The sequence below is a fragment of the Brassica napus genome, chromosome C4 (assembly GCF_020379485.1).
Source record: "Brassica napus cultivar Da-Ae chromosome C4, Da-Ae, whole genome shotgun sequence".
Classification (NCBI taxonomy): domain Eukaryota; kingdom Viridiplantae; phylum Streptophyta; class Magnoliopsida; order Brassicales; family Brassicaceae; genus Brassica; species Brassica napus.
The window spans coordinates 27,320,386-27,331,310 of record NC_063447.1 but is presented as its reverse complement, the minus strand read 5'-3'; the positions used below and the strand labels follow the sequence as shown (position 1 = coordinate 27,331,310).

At 38.3% G+C, this 10,925-nt stretch overlaps 1 non-coding gene across 1 annotated transcript; it reads left to right on the top strand.

Annotated features, from left to right (window-relative positions):
* Nucleotides 1-4,237: 4,237 nt before the first annotated feature.
* On the top strand, nt 4,238-4,344 carry LOC125586651. Its single transcript, XR_007323188.1, has one exon. It is a non-coding gene; the product is annotated as a small nucleolar RNA R71 (small nucleolar RNA).
* Nucleotides 4,345-10,925: the final 6,581 nt, after the last annotated feature.

Here is a 10,925-nt window from a genome sequence, read left to right as displayed (position 1 = left end):
TCAAAGATAAAAGATCCTCTGCCTCCTTGGCTTACAAAAGGTACTTAAACTTAGGTTTAGAAAGTGTAAAAAGTCAAGACAAATGAACAAAAGGTCCCTGAAAAATCATAAGTTTCGACTGAGTAAATGACGCACAGAGTGACTTCGTGGTGTAGCTCTGGGAGGTAGCTCTGGGTTGGGAGCTACCTCAGGTGGTCGCTCTGAGAGGTCGCTCCAGGCCAATTTTTTTTACCTCCAAAGTGATGAAAAGGCGAGTGACTTCATGGTGTAGCTCCGGGAGGTCGCTCTGGGTTGGGAGCTACCTTATGGTGTCGCTCTGGAAGGTCACTCTGCGATGCTCGACCAGGATGGATATGCCTCTAGTAAATTGATCATAACTCCTTCATTACATCTCCAAATGACTTGAAACCACTTCCACTAGAAAGCTAACTCAATTTTCTGTGTTTCCACAAAATCTTAGCAATAGAAGATGTTTTAAGGCCTCCATCCATGCTCATCTTTCATCCCATTTTGGATCACAATGCTCCAAAACATCTCGAATCACTCCATGGCACACTCCAACACCTAATAAGGACAATGAATGCAATATGGACTCTAAAGATGCCTAATTCTTAATCTATATGATCAAAATATACACGAATTAATGGCTAAAATCATGTAATTATACAAGATATCAACTCCCCCAAACTTGTTCTTTACTTGTCCTCAACTGAACTTTCAAGAATTCATAGGGATGAGAGGTTTGAAGGTGGGAGCTCATAGCCAAACACTTCTTGTTCTTGTTATACTCTAGCTTCTCTAGGCCTATCAATACTCTTATGCCTTTACACAGGTCGCAATGCTCATCAAGCAACAAATACCTTCACCCAACTCTCACATTTATTCACACGCACACACACAAGTTGAATTCTTACAAATGGGCACATGATCTCAATCATTTGGCTTGGTGAGTGAAATTGGTCTAATGTGAAGCAAAGGGTTTTCAAATGCATATTTTGTGGTGACTCATACTCAAAAACAGGAGCAAGAACATTATACAAAATTTATCTAAGAAAATGAGCAATTCATACATACAATGATTTGTTCTCATCATTCTACCCCTTTCCTAAAGATCTTTAAACTCTATCCCTTTTCTTGGTGGTAATCTCAACCCTTTTTCATCCCAAACACCCCAAAGACCACACTCTCATCTCTCACCCAATTTGAACACTTTTCTTTCACTTATCTTAACCAACTAGGAATTCTTTCTTTTCTTATTCACTAAGCTCTTCTTTTTCTTTTCTTTTCTCCACTCTTTTCATGTTTCTTTTCTTTTGATTCTAAAGGGGATTCTACTTATAAACTCTAGAGCTTTTTTATATATATATATATATCCCTAGTGGTTTTCTTTCTTTTTCTCACTCTTTTGGTTCATTTCTTTCACTTTCCTCTCATATCCCAATCACAAGATCAAAATCAAGCTCACAAACCCCAACAACCATCCTAAGTGCCAGCTCAAATGAGGTCCTAGTGCTAGCTAAAGATAAGAACAAACCATTGTCGCTCCTGATACTCTCAAGATTTTGCACATGACTAGCTTTCATAAAAGGCCTCACTCAAGCAAATCAAAGTTGGTTTCAAGGAATGGTAAGGGTTCAAGGGCATGGGAGTTACATTTGGGTTAACAGAGAGTGGTGCAATGAAATAAGATAACCCAAATGTGTATGAAATCCATGACTAAGTATGCAAGTGCCCATGTGCAAGAGAGATTAAGTTCATTTAGCTCAAGTTCAGCTTGAAGTTGGTTTCAAGAACAATGTCAATATCAAGCAAGCAAACAGGTTTCAAGAAGAATTTTCAAGGCTCGAAACATGCAAGCTTTTACAAGAGATGGATTCCAGACAACTACCTTAAGGCATTTTTAATCATTGCTCCCTATGCAAGTGAATGAAACCTATATGCATGTTTCTAGACTCAATCTTAAGGATGCAAGATGCAACTACATGCTTCTTTTTGTGTTTTTCAAAAACTATTTTTTTTAGTTAATTTTATTTTTGGTTTTTCTATGCAAATATGTATGTACAGTGCAATGCATGAGACTCAAAATCATCAAAGAAAACATGATCAAATATTTGGTACCTCCCCCAAACTTAGGTCACACAGTCTCTGTGTTAGTAAGTTGAAACAGATACCTAAAAGAGAGATAAATGCAAAGAAAAACTGGTATATACAATGGAAAGGTGGTGGAATGGTACCTCAAGTGGAAAGTGGAGAAGGAGGATCCATCCCACCTTCAAGAGTGATGATGAGGACCTGAGAGAGAGGCTCTTGAAGCTTCCTTGTGGCCTTCTTGTCATTTGCAGCCTTTGTGGCTCGACTCACCTCCTCCTTTTTAGCACTTTTCAAGTACTCATCACATATCTCTTTAGAGGACTCTCCATCAAGACTTTCTTTCTTATTAACAACCACTGCATCCTTGATCTTCTCAATGGAGGGGTCTCCACAAGTGATGGTTCCACAATACTCAACATCCAGTGGAGACTGAATTGGGTAAGAGACAGCTTTGTTCACATTGAGGAGTGTGACCTTCTTGTTGGCAAAATCGATGCAAGCACCCACAGTAGTAAGGAATGGTGTGCTCAGGATCAATGGAACTCTCTTTTCAGTTTCCATCTTCAAGACAGTGAGGTCTATAGGGATGGTGCAAGATCCAATCTTCAAAGGGAAGTCCTTGATAAGACCAATAGGGGTAGTAGAAGAAGAATCCCCAAACGTGAGAGAGGAAGTATCTGGCTCCATGTGTTCAATCTCAAGACTCTTCACCATCTCCATTGAGATCACATTCACACTTGCACCAGAATCAACAAGAGCATCATCAAAGGTGAGCTTACCAAGGGAGCAAGACAAGGTGAACTTCCCTTGGGATTCTAGTTTAGGGAGAGACTTTGGTGTGACTGGTGGATCAAGTTTCAAAGTTGAGATGTTGAGAAGCTCTGCTACTTCTGCTTGGTGGTCTACAATGTCCTTGATGAGCATCATTTGGACATGAGCCTCACGCATAACCGAAATCGCTGGAAGCTTAATTCAAATATCACTTAGGTCTTTTCTGAACTTGGAAATCACCTTCTTCTGAGCTTTGGTGAGGACCCTTTGTGGAAATGGGAGCTTGTCATAGGGTGACTACTCAACCTCAGTGGTGTCCTCCAGCTTGACCTCTTTCAGCTTCTGGTCAACTCTCTTCGCAACTGGTTTCTCAGCCCTAGGTTCATCTCCCATCAAAATCTTTGCTTCAACCATTTTGTCAGCTTCCTCCACAATCTTTGCCTCAGCTGTTGCTACAATCAGATGCTCAACCTGTTCAATCTCAGTTCCAAACACCAATCTTTCAATTTCATCTACCTCTTTCTTGTGGTTACCCAATTCAATCCCTGAAGAAGTAGTAGAGAAGACAACATTGCAATAATCCTTGGGATTTTGCTTAGATTTTCCAGGTAGAGACCCTTGCTGGCGATTCTGGTGAGTGGTCATGGAAGCAAACTGGTTTTCCAAAGCCATGAACTTGTTGTTGAGCTCATTGTAACTTCCATCAATCTTGGAGTGAAGGTTCTTCAACTCATATCCAACCTGCTTCTCACTTCTTGTCTGAGACTCCAAGATCTGTTTCAGTAGAACATCAGTGCTGCTTTCCTGAGGAGTAGAGGTAGAAGGATTAGCTTGTTGTTGAGAAGACTGGTTCTCTTTGTTGGAGAAACCAGGAGGAGGGTTTTGCTGAGGCTGATAGTTGCCTTGCTGGTTGTTCCTAGGCTGATAACCACTCTGTTGGTTGTTAGGATATGATTTATGTTGGTAGTTGTTGTACTGAAAGTTGGGTTCCTTCTTGTACCAACTGCCATTGTTGTTGATGAAACACAGCTCTTCTTGACCTTCCAAACCCTCAACCTCATTGATAACAGGTGGTGTCTCTTGGTTTGGGTTACCAACAAAGTTCAGCTGCTCTTGGGTGGATTTATCATCAATGAGTATGTCTATCTTATCCTGTAGAGCCTTTAACTCCTTCCTCGTTTGCTTGTCATTTGTTCTACTGCCTCTGTCGTGGTCTCCACTGTAGACTGCGTCACTCTTTACCATGTTGTCAACCAGCTCCTCTGCATCTTCCTCCGTTCTTCCCAAGAAGAACCCATTGCTAGCTGTATCTAATCTGGCTCTGCACCTAGGAAGAGCACCCCTGTAGAATGTGCTCAGCAAGATTTCCTTAGAGAAACCATGGTGTGGGCATTGAGCTTGGTAGCCCTTGAATCACTCCCAGGCTTCACTGAATCCTTCCAAGTTCTTCTGTTGAAAGCTGAAAATCTCATTTCTCAGCTTAGCAGTTCTTGAAGTAGAGAAGAAATTCTCCAAAAATGCTTTCTTGCATTCATCCCAGGTGGAGATAGAGTCGCTGGGTAGAGACTTCTCCCACTGACGTGTCTTATCTCCCAAAGAGAAAGGGAATAACTTGAGCTTTAAGGCGTCCTCTGACACACCATTGGTTTTTGACAACCCACAGTAGCTGTCGAACCTGTCCAAGTGATCAAATGGGTCCTCTAAAGCCAAGCCATGATACTTGTTGTTCTCGATCACGTTGAGGAGTCCTGATTTGATCTCAAAGTTGTTAGCTGCCACAGCCGGTGCTCGGATTCCCAGTCTATGACCATGAATGTTGGGGCGGTCATAAGTGCCAATGGGTCGAGCTGCTTGCTGTGGATGTTCTGGCCCTTGCGGTTGATCTGCCATATCAATATCTAATCTCTGCAAGTGAGCATGTTGCTCTTCTTCTCTTCTCGCTCTAGCACACTCTCTCTCTAAAGCTCTGATGTCTGCAACTCTTGGAACTAGGTTTGATGGACCCCTGCTCCTCAAGTTCATACACCTGAAAGTTAAAGGGAGGTGAAGAAGGAGAATCAGTAATAAAAGAAAATAAAAATGACTTAGTCTCAAGCAAGTGACTAAATCTCAATGTTGAAATCAACTCAGAATTTGGCAACGGCGCCAATTTGATGTTAGGAGTTTCAAGTCTCCTAAAAAAAATGTTGTAGTATAAGTGAATGTCGAACCAATTCTAAGGGATTTCAAAGCACCGAGAATGCAAGTACGTACTTAATCTAAGTGCAACCGATAATTTGGATGGTTTTAAACTACTACTAATAATAGAATGCAAAAACAGAACAATAAAACAATAAAAGAAGTGACTTTCTTTGGTTATGATAAAAGAGAACTCATGGGTATAGGAATTAGACCTTGGGTGATCAAGTTTCGAACTAAGGATGGCGAATGATCAATCAAAATATCAACCTTAAGCTTAGACACAATCTTAAACAAACTCTATGTCTAGATGAATGTTCATTTACTAACATATTTCAAACATCAAATGTCTTTGGTTGAATAATATGAAAGCAATCATTACTAACAAGTCTATTGGTTATCTTAACACCTTTAACAACAAATGTCTTTGGTAAAGTATATTAAAAGCTTAGGAGAGTTGTCTCAGGCATTTTATCAAACACCTTTTGGGTGGGAAATGCCTAGAGATCAACTTTTGAGATGCCAACTCAGAAGATGCATTATGAATACTCTACTAGCAAGGAATAAGAAGAATCTACACTATAACATCCTAGATCTAGCCTAATCACCCTTAATCTCCCTAACCCATGAATTCAAGAGTGGATTACTCACTACTCTTCATGATTCCTCTTAAACCCATATTGGATTTCAGATTAATCATGTAGAGAAATACAGATAATAGATTAGAAATCAACAGGATAACATATGATCAAATGAATCAAAGAGATGAACTTTTTCAAGAGGTTTTTGGTGGTTTTCTCAAAGATAAAAGATCCTCTGCCTCCTTGGCTTACAAAAGGTACTTAAACTTAGGTTTAGAAAGTGTAAAAAGTCAAGACAAATGAACAAAAGGTCCCTGAAAAATAATAAGTTTCGACTGAGTAAATGACGCACAGAGTGACTTCGTGGTGTAGCTTTGGGAGGTAGCTCTGGGTTGGGAGCTACCTCAGGTGGTCGCTTTGAGAGGTCGTTCCAGGCGTATTTTTTACCTCCAAAGTGATGAAAAGGCGAGTGACTTCGTGGTGTAGCTCCGGGAGGTCGCTCTGGGTTGGGATCTACCTTATGGTGTCGTTCTGGAAGGTCACTCTGCGATGCTCGACCAGGATGGATATGTCTCTAGTAAATTGATTATAACTTCTTCATTACATCTCCAAATGACTTGAAACCACTTCCACTAGAAAGCTAACGTAATTTTCTGTGTTTACAAAAAATCTTAGCAACAGAAGATTTCTTTAAGGCCTCCATCCATGCTCATCTTTCATCCCTTTTTGGATCACAATGCTCCAAAACATCTCAAATCACTCCATGGCACACTCCAACACCTAATAATGACAATGAATGCAATATGGACTCTAAACATGCCTAATTCTTAATCTATATGATCAAAATATACACGAATTAATGGCTAAAATCATGTAATTATACAAGATATCACGCAGCTGCCGATCGTCGTCTATGGCGCCACGGGGATGAGGAGTAAAAATCGAATTTCTCTAGCAAAGCAACATGGGAGCAACTAGGGGTCCACAACCCAAAACTCTCTTGGTCTAAAGCTGTTTGGTTTCAACAGAGCATTCCTCGGTTTGCTTTCATCACATGGTTAGCTTTTCCGGACAGACTGTCTACGGGAGCGAGGAGTCGAGCTTGGGGTTGTGTGCAACCGTGCCTCCTCTGTGGGGAACCGGACGAGACTCGCGACCACCTGTTGTTCGCTTGCCCTTACTCCTTTACAGTGTGGATTGATCTAGTAGGATTCCTATTGGGCTCTCTTGTGAACCCCGACTGGGCTATCACCGTCGCATCGATCATGTCCCCTCGCAGGAGGGAGATTGATACATGTCTCCTGAAGCTTGCTCTCCAAGCTAGTATCCATAGTCTTTGGCGTGAGAGGAACAGCAGGCGCCACCAGGGAAATCCCCATAGCGCAGCCCAAATGGTCCGATATATTGACAAGACCATTAGGAACAGGATCTCCTCCCTATGAAAGCGGAAGTCAAGCTTCTATAGTGACATGATGCAGAGATGGCTAGCTCGGACTTCTTCTCAGCAATCGTAACTTAATATTTTTTCTTATAAAAGTTGTGTTTCTTTCTCTGAAAGCATAAACCTCAGTGGCCTATAATTTTTCTTTTTGTTGATAATCAATTTAAAATTTCAACAAAAAAAAATAAAATAAAGATAAACAGATTTACTAAATTTATTTAAGAAAAATATTTAACATTATAGAATATTATTATCTTTTTTTACCACTAGTTAATTATGTTATTATAAATTATGAGAAATATGTAATACATGATATTACAGCCAACAATTCTACCTACTTTATGAGGATTCATATATGACTGCATCACCCTGAGCCACGTAAGAAATACATAATATATCTTTTTAAAAGGAAAACTATTTAAGTATTGATGAATTAGTTGGTTTATTCTCCCTCCGTTTCATATTATTTATCGGTTTAGAGTTAAATTTTGTTCATTTTAAATGTCGTTTATGTTTTCAATGCAAAATTTAATAACAATTTTCTCTACTTAATTTTATATTGGTTGAGATATGGTTAGATGTATAGATAATGATGTTTTTATTTTGGAAATATGTAAAATTAAATGTTTTCTTAATCTGTGTGCATAAATCTAAAACGGCAAATAAAATGAAACAGAGGAAATAATAATTAAAATGAGTCAAAACAACTGACTCCCTTTACATATCTACAAATGGGGTTTATCTGTAATTATTTTGGTGTTAGTAGTTTTCTCTTAATAGCATTTTAAATTTGTAACTTTTTTTTGAAAAAAGGCTTAATTTTAAAATTGTAACTTCATATAATAATTTTACCAGAACTAAATAAATGCTCATATTTATATATCATGTTATAACCCCTGATCGAAAACGTGCTCTCGGCGGCCATATACTTGCCGGAAAAACGAGCCGGAGGAAAACAGTGGCGTTATACTCCAATTTGGTTAGTTCATCTGAAAAGAATTAAAGTTCATTATTTTGTAAATTTTTAGTTCAAAATCACATAATAAGTTATAGATCTGGTCTATTTGTGTTACAGTCCACAAAATTAACAAGAAAAAGCCATGAAATCAGAAGAAAAAAAAGGTGAAAACAGCAAACCTAGCATTGAAAAAACATTGAAAAAAAAGACATCAAGTCCCTCAAACCTTGGCCGTGTCACACTTTTAGAAAGGGGCAAACCACCAGACTGTGAATCAACAAAAGAAAAAATTTCTTTTTCTTCAAACGGTTATTCTATTACTCAAGCTTGAGGTGGTCTGGGAAACCAGACCGGAACAGAACAACCAATGTAATACAATTCCCTATGGAAGGATCTCGCTATCTTAGCTAGTGAATCAGACGATAAATTTTTCTGACGAGATACAAAAACAATCGAGAACTCCGTGAATCTTGCTTTCAACTTCATAAACTCCTCCAGCTCAGTAGAGAAGCTCGGCCATGCTCCCGGGTCTTTGGTCATCGCGATTAATTCCTTGCAGTCAGTCCCAAAAGATTGACATGTCGATACCTGTAGCATACACTCCATTGCCCACAATAAAGCTTCCAATTCAGAATGCAGTGGTGAGATTCGACGTCGTTGATTTCTTGCTCCCAATAGTTGCAACGCTCCACTTGAAGTTACCCATGTCCACCCATAACCACTAAAGAGTGCATCATGTGTCCATGACCCATCTATCATGCATCGCTCGGAGGTTGGAGTCCCTACTGTAATTTCGTCTGGTCTTTGATTTGCGTCAAACCAAGCTTGGCATTCAGATTCAGCGTGTCTGACAGTTTCCAAAGGGTCCCTGTCGATTCCTTTAAAGAGTTTGTCGTTCCTCGCTTTCCAAATATACCATATGATCCAAGGATACGGGTCCCTGTCCAATTCCGGTTCTACGATATCATTCTTCCTCCAGAAGAAATAATCAATATTCGTGAACTGACTTCCACTTGGGAACAGAGTTGGCGACGTTGGGGTTGACGCATGAGCCCAAGTCTGAACTGCAGGAGGACACTCAAAGATAGCGTGATTTACAGTTTCATCATCTGCACCACAACGAGGGCAGTAGTTGTCGCATCGCATATGACGATTGGTCAGATTACTCATTACTGCTAGTTGGCCTGATATCACCTGCCAAATGAGGTGTTTCATTTTTGGAGGAGCTTTTATCTTGCAAACATAGGCCTGGAACTTTGTAATACTAGGCTCATGCGTCTCCAATGACTGATCCTTTAGCAATCAACAAAATTGTAATTATTTAAATGCCCTAACACTAATCCCAATTAATCTCCAATTATTTTAGGAAAATTACCAAATATAGTACTTTCAAATTACCACTTTTCATATTTACATTAATCATTTTTACCTTCATTTTTAATGAAGGGTAAAAAACATTTATAACCTTTTGATTAACTTTGACCAAAAAAAAAATCTATGGTTAACTAATCTAAACTTAAAACATAAACTCTAAACTCTAAATCATCAACTCTAACCCTAAACCATGAAACATAAACTCTAAACCCTAAACCCCAAAATATCAACTCTAAACCCTAAACCTTCAAATCTAAACCGTAAAACATCAACTCTAAACCCTAAACCCCAAAACATCAACTCTAAACCCTAAACTTTAAACCCTAAACCCCGAAACATCAACTCTAAACCCTAAACCCCGAAACATCAACTCTAAACCCTAAACCGCAAACCTTCAAATCTAAACCCTAAAATATCAACTCTAAACTCTAAACCCTAAACCTTAAAACATCAACTCTAAACCCTAAGCCCTAAACCTTCAAATCTAAACCCTAAAACATCAACTCTAAACCCTAAACATAAACCCTAAACCTATATTTTCCAAAATTCAAACCTAAAACCCTAAACTCTAGGGTTTTAGGGTTTAGGGTTTAGACTTTAGGGTTTAGAGTTGAAAGTTTAGGGTTTAGAGTTGATGTTTCAGGGTTTAGGGTTAATTTTTTAGGGTTTAGGGTTTAGAGTTTACTCTTTAGAGTTTAAGGTTTAGTGTTGATAGTTTAGGGTTTAGTCTTGATGGTTTAGGGTTTAGAGTTGAAGGTTTAGGGTTTAGAGTTGAGGTTTTAGGGTTTAGGGTTGATTTTTTAGGGTTTAGGGTTTAGGGTTCACTCTTTAGGGTTTAGGGTTTAGAGTTGATGTTTTAGGGTTTAGGGTTATTTTTTTTAGGGTTTACGGTTTAGGGTTTAAAGTTGATGTTTTAGGGTTCAGAGTTGAAGGTTTAGCATTTAGGGTTTAGAGTTGAAGATTTAGGGTTTAAAGTTTACTTTATAGGGTTTAGGGTTTAGAGTTGAGGTTTTAGGGTTTAGGGTTCGTATTTCAAAAATATATAAGGTTTAGGATTGATGGTTTAGGGTTTAGAGTTCAATTTTAGGGTTTAGGGTTCGAATTTGAAAATAGTATAATTTGAAAAAAATTAATTTTTTTTTTAATTTTTTAATTTATTTATTTAAATAATAATTTATTATATGTAGAGAACAATAGTATAATAAATTTTTACCATTTAACGAAAAAGATATTTTTGAAAATGTTAGTGATGGTAAAAATGAAAAATAACATTATGAAAGTGGTAGATATGAAATTTTCCTAATTTTTTATTAATCACTGAACCCAACCCAAGCGTACGGTTAACGCCTAACAAGTTTCTTAACAAGGGTTACAACGCCTAACAAGTTTCTTAACTGTATGTCAAGTCTTATGTAATAACTAGTGTAGTTTAGTTTCATTGATAAAATTTTACATCTAAAACCAATTTAATTTAAAAATTTGTTAACATCATAGTTTATTTTCTTTTTAAATAATTGAAATCACCCTTTTA